A 7,816-nucleotide genomic window follows, 5' to 3' on the forward strand; every position below is an offset into this window, starting at 1 on the left:
TGACAGAAACACCTTTTTGTAGGTAATCATCAAGATATTTTCCAAACATTCAGTGTACATGGAATAACTGGGTGTTAACAGAGAATCTATTGATTTTAACATAATCAACTGATACAAAAAATATAGCTGGATGTGGAAAGAGTTAAAAATGTCTAACAGTACATTAACGCCATATAAAATATGTATGTGTCTTAACTTGCTTATTATTGCTGTGATAACATTCATGACCAAAAGCAACTTTCAGAAGAAAGGGCTTATTTCATCTTACTGCTTATAGCCTATCACTGAGCAATGTCAGGGACCTGGAGGCAGGAACCCAAACAGAAGTCATGGAGGAAGATTGGTTACTGCCTTACACTCTCCATGGCTTGCTCAGTTTGTTTTCTTATACCATTGAAGACTATCTTCCCAGGGATGGCATTAACCATAGGGAGGGGGTTGGGCCCTCCCACATTAACTATTAATCAAGAAAATGCCCGACAGACTTGCCTACAGGCCAATCTGAAGGAAGCATTTTTTTTTTTCAATTGAAGTTACTTCTTGTCTGATGACCTTGACTTGTCAAGTTGACAAAAAAAAATAACTAGCATAGTATATGAATTTGAGTTAAGAAGGGAGAAAGAAAATGTGTATTTCAGGAAATCAAATCATAATATGGAAGGTAACTTCAAGAATATTTTCAGAACACAAAAGCAGACTAAATGGTTGGTCACTCCAAAAGTAACTCCTTCCAGGACTCTGACCCTGCTATCTGATGACCATTGGCTCATCCCAAAGCTACTCCTCCCTCTGGGATTCTAACCCTGCCCTCTAAGTACCGAGTGAGTGACTAGTCTCCACACAGGTTTCCCTGCCTTCCTTCCTTCTTCAATTGAAACTGCAAATCTACCATTTGAGGATGTAGGCAAGCCATGTACTCATCCCACAGCTAAATCTCCCTTCCCTCTCTTTCTGGAACTCTAATGTGGCACTCTGAGGATTTGCACTTAGTGTATGCTTGCCCCACAGGGAATGCTCTGTTCCCATTCCTTCTTGAATTTTAACACTGACATCTGATGACCTGTCTCTAGCCACATGGCCTTCTTTTCTGAGAACTCAGGCCAAGTACATGTTCACCCCAAAGTCATCCCCAACTTCCTTCACTTCACATTTGGAGATCTGCTTCCACTATTTGAGGACCTACACTGAGGTAGCTTGCTGAACACACAGATCATCATCCAGTCTGCTTCCTTCTGAGGTTTAAGTGGCTCCCTGAGACCCTGCTCTGGATCATCTGCTCATCCACAGCCATCATTCCTTTTCTCCTTCTTCCTGTCTAACTTTGGCTATCTAAGGACCTGTGCCCAATCATTTGCCCATCCTACAGGTAGCCCACTCTTCCTCTTTCTTCTGATACTCAAAACCTGGCTGAGGATCCCTGCCATGTGCCCATTTGTCCTACAATCATCCCTGCCTGTCCTTCCCATCTGGGATCCTACCCCACATCCAAAGATGTGCACCAAGCTAGTTGCTTATCCACAGTTAACACCACTCCTTTCTCCCTTTTTATAACATTCCAACCCTACAATCTAAGGACCTATACCAAATGCCTGCTCACCTCACTGTAACATGAATCTTAAATGGTCTTATTAATAAAAACCAACCCAGAGCCAGGTATTGGGGTGAATGCTGAAAGATCAGAGAAGCAGAACAAGCTACATCTAACCTCACCTTGCCTACTTCTCAGCTGATCTTGTTTCCTCAAACTGGAAGCCTCTGAGTCCTCATCCAAATGGATCTCAGCTGAACTGCCGCTCAAAAGCCTAAAAGTTTAAAAGGCCTAAAAGGCCTCTAGTTCCTGGTCCTCATGCCTTATATACCTTTTTGCTTCCTGCCATCACTTCCTGGGATTAAAGACATGTCTTTTCCAAGCAAGACATGAGATCTCAAGTGCTGGGATTAAAGGTATGTGTCACCATGCCTGGCTCTGTTTCCAGTATGGCCTTGAAGTCATGGACATCCAGATGGATCTCTGCCTCTGGAATGCTAAGATTAAAGGCATGTGTTATGATTGCCTAACTTCTATGTTTAATATAGTGGCTGTTCTGTTCTCTGACCTTCAGCTAAGTTTATTTGGGTGCACAATATATCAACCACACCTCACAGTCAGCCCTCCCATGACCATGTCTGTGGGACTTTAATCCAGCCAGTTTGTACCATCTGATAATCTGTGCCTAGTCACTTCCCCATTTCACAGGCAGCCCTGCTTTGCCCCTCTCTCTCATGCCATGATCTGAGGACAAGAGCCAACTTGCTCATCTTACAGCTTTCTCTTCCCCTTCTCCATCTGGGGCTCTAACCTTGCCATCTGAGGACTCATACTGAGTATTTACTTGCCCCACATCTGGAACTCTAACTCTGCCATTGGAGGATCTGAGTCAAGTGCTTGCACAACTTACAGATAACTCTAATTTTCCCCTGCATATTAGACTCTAACCCAATCATCTGAGGTCCTTCTCAGAGCATGTGTATGCATATGTATGTATATATGTATGTATTAAAGTAATATGATCAAGTTCAAGAATTAAATACATACTACAGAATGTGACAGAGGCTAAGACATTTATTCAATGTCACAGATTGATGCCCACTTAGCATCTCAGGGGTAGGCTCAGGGACAATTCAGTACGGTTGCAAACTGAAATTGCCTCCCAAACTGACTGCATGTGAAACTTGGTAAGGATTTGGGCAGAGACAGGTGGAAAGTGGGAGAGTGGTGGTATTCACAGTCTCTAGATTTGTGATGAAATAGGATGGTAGTATTGGACAGGTACTGCCTGCTACCTTGGAAGCAAATTATTCAGGCCAGAAAGGAGTCAAGGAGGAGAAGCACTTGTGGGGGTTGGGGGGTGGAGGAGAGGCTTTCTGTTGTTGACCACCAGGGATCTTAAATGTGAGCAGGAACAGACAGATGATAGAAATCTGTTGTAAAGCAGAGGACTCAGTATAGACAGGCGGAGGAGACTGGTATTCATTTGCAGCCACTGTGTACAACATGCAACAACTTACTTATGGAAATGAGAAGAAGTTCCTGCTATTGCCTGGGGATGCTAATCTCAAAATAATCATTTCAGAGAGAGGAATTATGTCTGTCTGTTACACAAGAACCTGAGGATGGTTGCCAGATCAGAAGTTCAGATGCATGGGAAAGGCCTGGAGGAGGGAAGAGGGAGGAAAGAGGAGGAAACAGCGGAAAGGTGTCTATATACATTGGTGTCTGGGATGCCCTTCAAGAGGAAGGAGGTTTGAAGGCAAAGGTTCAGGGGAAGGAGGTGTGGAGAGGTGAGAAATGGTGGAGGGGAGGATGGAGCTTTTGTCAATTGAGTAGGGCTATCATTTGCATCAGGCAGAACACCCAAATTAACCTGGTCCTGAAAGGAGGAAGAAAATCAGACGGAAAAGAAGGAGGAGGAGAAAATGGGCAGGCTGAAGAGTAGTGCAGGCTGCCACAGCCCAAGTATTAAGCTCCAAGGCATCCATTTTTTTTTTTCATGATGCCTTGACTCTGCATAGTTACCTATAGGAACCTAGGGCTTTCTCAGTATCAATATAGGGAAGCTCAGGAGAGTGACAATTCTTTTCTACCCTATATGCAAAGGGGTATAGTAAAGAAACTGCAGACATGGCTGTTCCACTAGGGGATAGTTTTTATTGTGGATAAGAGAGAGAACAGCCAGAGGTATCTGGAAGAGTTCAGAGCAGAAAGAAAAAAAAAAAAAACAGACTGGACATGGCCAGGGTTAGGGAAGCTGGTATAGCAGAGAACAGTAGAGACAATGAGACAGCAGAGACTAGCAAAAGAGAAAGGGGCAGGGAGGAGGAGAGAATATCAAGACAGCAAGAGGGAACAGCAAGACAACAGCAGGATATAAGGAGGCGGGAAGCCAGTGAAGAGGATCAGGCCAGGGAGTTTAGGGAAGGGAAGAGAAAAGCCTAAGGAGGTAAGTAGGGCCAGGATGCTATCATGTGGGCTTTGAAATATATAATGGGTACTTGTGAATAGAAACCTGGAGGCTAGCATGGGCTTTGATATTACAGCCATAGGCATATGTCACTAAGAACCATTTGTCCCTTCTGCCAGAGGCAAGGAACATGACTCATTTTGGAGGACAGAAAGCCTGTTCCTGAGGAATGGTGGCCTTTAACCACCAGAATTCCTTCTGTAGTTCAGCTTTAATTGAGTCAAGACTGTCATTTCTGGGCATATGAACTGCCTGAGACCTAACATGTTCACTATAGATCCAGTGGCAGCACTGATGTGGGTTCTTGCTGGAATGTGATCTGCAGCTATGGGTGGATCACAGCTCCCTTGTTCACAAGCAAGAGACTTTTAACACTGTCCCTCCCCCGAGCCCAAACCTACTCCATCACAGTCATCACTTTCTTGACTCTTGAGAGTCCTCAGAACCTGTCAAAAAGTTATGATCCAGTTCTTTTTCAGGCTACACTTGCTGTAGTGTGGAGTGGCCTGGGGCTAGGTCAGGGTGTACCAGTGTAATAGGCCTGGCAGAAATGAAGATATCCTACAGACTCTTGCATCTGTCTATCTGAGTATCAGACTATTCAACAACAGACCTCAAAGAAATGAGAATTTCCCTAGAAATTTCATGCTTGGAGAAGGAAAATGCAGCAGCCAGAAGAGAACATGTCTTCTACAAAGAGATTTCACACAGTCCTAGTAACTTACAGAATGAGTCCGAAGCCCAAAGATGAGTTAATGCTGAGCAGGACCACACTTTGATGGGGTCTGTTTAGATGTGCATATCCTTGGCCCTCTAATTAAATTTTAGTCTCACGTCATGAATCCAAAGAGAGAATAGAGGGGTTCACTGATCTCTTTTTCTCTCTTCTCAATGTGGCTATATTGAATAAATCTCCATTTATTGCTTTCCACTTTTAATTTTGCTCCCTTCATGGACTTATTGAGAATGGGTGGCTTTGACCTGACTTGGGGCACTTGGGACCTGACTCTCAAGTTCATAACAAGATAGCGATCATGAAGACATATTTGGGGAGTGTCTGCTGACTGATGGTGTAAAGGTGGAAATTCCCAATAGTTACTGGACTCATTTTACTTCAGAAACCACCTTCCTGTAGTTCCAGTGCAGCAGACATCAGCTGTTTCCTAAGTTTGGACTTTATGAGGGTATTCTTGGAACAATCTGAATACAGAGGCTTTGCTTTCCTGTTTGTCTTTGGACCCCTATGAACAATTTAGGGTTGTTTTGAACAATTGGTGTGAATGTCATTTGTGATTGGCATTGTCTTTCATGGTTGGAGCATGCTGGAGTATCATGTGTCAATAAGAGTCCCTGGAAAGAATCTGTGTCTGAAAGACTGATTGGTTAGACCTGCACTGATGGCAGCTTTGGAATGTTGCTGGGCCAGAGGCTAAGTACCTTCTCTCAGGCTAGCTTTAGTTCATTGAAGTCATTCCTGCCCACCTCTGTTGTCCAAACTAACATCCTGAGACCAATAGATTCAACCCCTTTTAATTTATTAACCTAGCAGTCCTCTAGCTTCCACCAAGCCTGAAGCTAAGAATGTCATCAGATACCATCTGAGGCCTATAGAAAAGCTTCCCCCATTACTGTAATCTCCTTTCATATTCCCTGTAGTCAGACTTTTTCATCAGGACTGCCCACTCCCCAATAATGACATGGAAACTTATGTTAATTATAAAAACTTGGCTGATAGCTTAGCCTTGTTACTAACTAGCTGTTCTAACTTATTTTAACCTGTTTTTTAAAAAATCAATCTAATTTGTGTCTTGTGGCTTCATTACCTTTACTCTGTACTTCCCATGCTGCTTCCTCTCCATCTGCCTGGAGACTCTCACCTTCTTCCCAGCATCCTTTGTGCCTGAAAAATCTTGCCTAGCTATTGGTCATTCAGCTTTTTATTAAGCCAATCAGGATGATACATCTTCACAGTGTACAAAAAGATTATTCCACAACAACTTTCCAGTGTTAAATTTGTCTTGGTTTATGGCTTTCTCTGATCTGTAAAATTATAAAACTTCATGAAACTGCTTCCACATTAGAACATGGAATTTGCTGTAAACTAAATCTGTGTTCTGTGGCCATGATCACTCAAATGTGAGTCCAGAATAAACAATCTTTTATTTATTACCTTTAAGCCCTTAAGGTGAGAGATATTTTTGTTGTTGCTGTTGCTGCTATTGAAATTGCTTAATAAAGAAACATGCTGATCATGTTGGTGGGAGAGGGAGGGAATGAGCTCTCAAAGGTGTTGGGAAAATTAATATAACTCAAAGTCAGAGGCTGCCAAAATAGGAAGACACTGCTCTCCCATTCCAGCAGTTGGAGGCTTCAGGGAGACATGATGAAGTTTCCTTTGTCTTGGATTTTTCTTTTTTATCTACTGTTACTTGTGCATTTTAATCATTATAAAAGGATCCTGTCAAAGGAGGGAATGTGGCTGATTTCTTCAAGCTAAGATGTCCAACCTTTTAGAGGGAGAGTGTTTTAAAAGTGAAAAGTCTATGATCTGACAATGATGCCATTTGTAGGACAGACCTTGTCTGTTTGGAAACTCTTTTGAGTTCTACTGAGCTATTTGGAACAGAGAGACAAAAGAGTTGAGGAGATCTGCTGTGGTTTATGTGACCACAAAAAATATTGTCTTTACTACTTTGGTAGCCTCTAAAGAGAATAGTGGCTGATAAGTCTTACATAGTTTAGGATAATCTAAGACAGTAACAGAACAAAACTTTACATCCCTGGATCTTCTGGAGAGAAAACTTTGACCACTTCAGTTTTGCATTTAAAAAAATCATTTCACACTAATAATCGTTATTGGCATGCCTTCAAACAAATGTTTGTATGTACAAATGTGTTTAGGATCACTTGGACTACATAAGAGCAACTATTTCCATGTTTTCTGTGTCTTTTTTATTGTTGTTCTCACTATGTAAACCTGGCTGGCCTGGAACTATCTCTGTAGATCAGGGTACCCTCCAACTCACAGCTATCCATCTGCCTCTGATGTGCACTACCCAGAGTGCTCAGATTAAAGGTGCCTATCACTACTCCTGGCTTTGTGTCCTTTTTTTAAGCTAAAATTCAAGGATTCAGAAAGTTCAAGAAAATAACAAAATGTTTTTTTGACTTTATCTCTTGTGTACTTATCTAAAATTCTAGTTGAAATGTTCATTTAAGCTTACTTCTAAAGATGACTAGGGTCTAGTGCTTACAAATAAGAAGAAAGAGTCTAAATTGGAGGTTTATATTGAGTCCATTCTGTGGGAGCTTGGGGAAGCCCATGGAAAAAGGGGAGGAAAGATTGTAGGAATCAGAGGGAATGGAGGACACCATGACCCACTGAATCAACTAAGGAGGGTTCACATGGGCTCACAGAGACTGAAGCGGCAAGCATGGGACCTACATGTCTGCACCAGGTCCTCTGCATGTATGTTATGGTTGTTAGCTTAGTGTTTTGTGGGACTCCTAACAGTGGGAGCAGGTGTGTCTTTGACTCTTTTGCCTTCTCTTGGGACTCTTTTCCTCCTATTGGGTTGCTTTGTCCAGCCTCTATATGATGGCTTTGCCTTGTCTTATTGTATCTTGTTTTGTTCTGTTTGGCTGTAGTTTCTTGGAGGCATGTTCTTTTCTGAAGATGAGACAGAGGGAGAGTAGGGAAGTGGGGTGTAGCTGGGAGGAGGGGGAAACTGTGGTCAGGATGTATTGTATGAGAGAAGAATCTTTTTTCAATTTAAAAAACAAAGAAATAAGCAAGACAAATAAAGTATCTGTTT

Source organism: Peromyscus californicus, unplaced genomic scaffold, assembly GCF_007827085.1.
Source record: "Peromyscus californicus insignis strain IS unplaced genomic scaffold, ASM782708v3 Scaffold_11__1_contigs__length_118956290, whole genome shotgun sequence".
Classification (NCBI taxonomy): domain Eukaryota; kingdom Metazoa; phylum Chordata; class Mammalia; order Rodentia; family Cricetidae; genus Peromyscus; species Peromyscus californicus.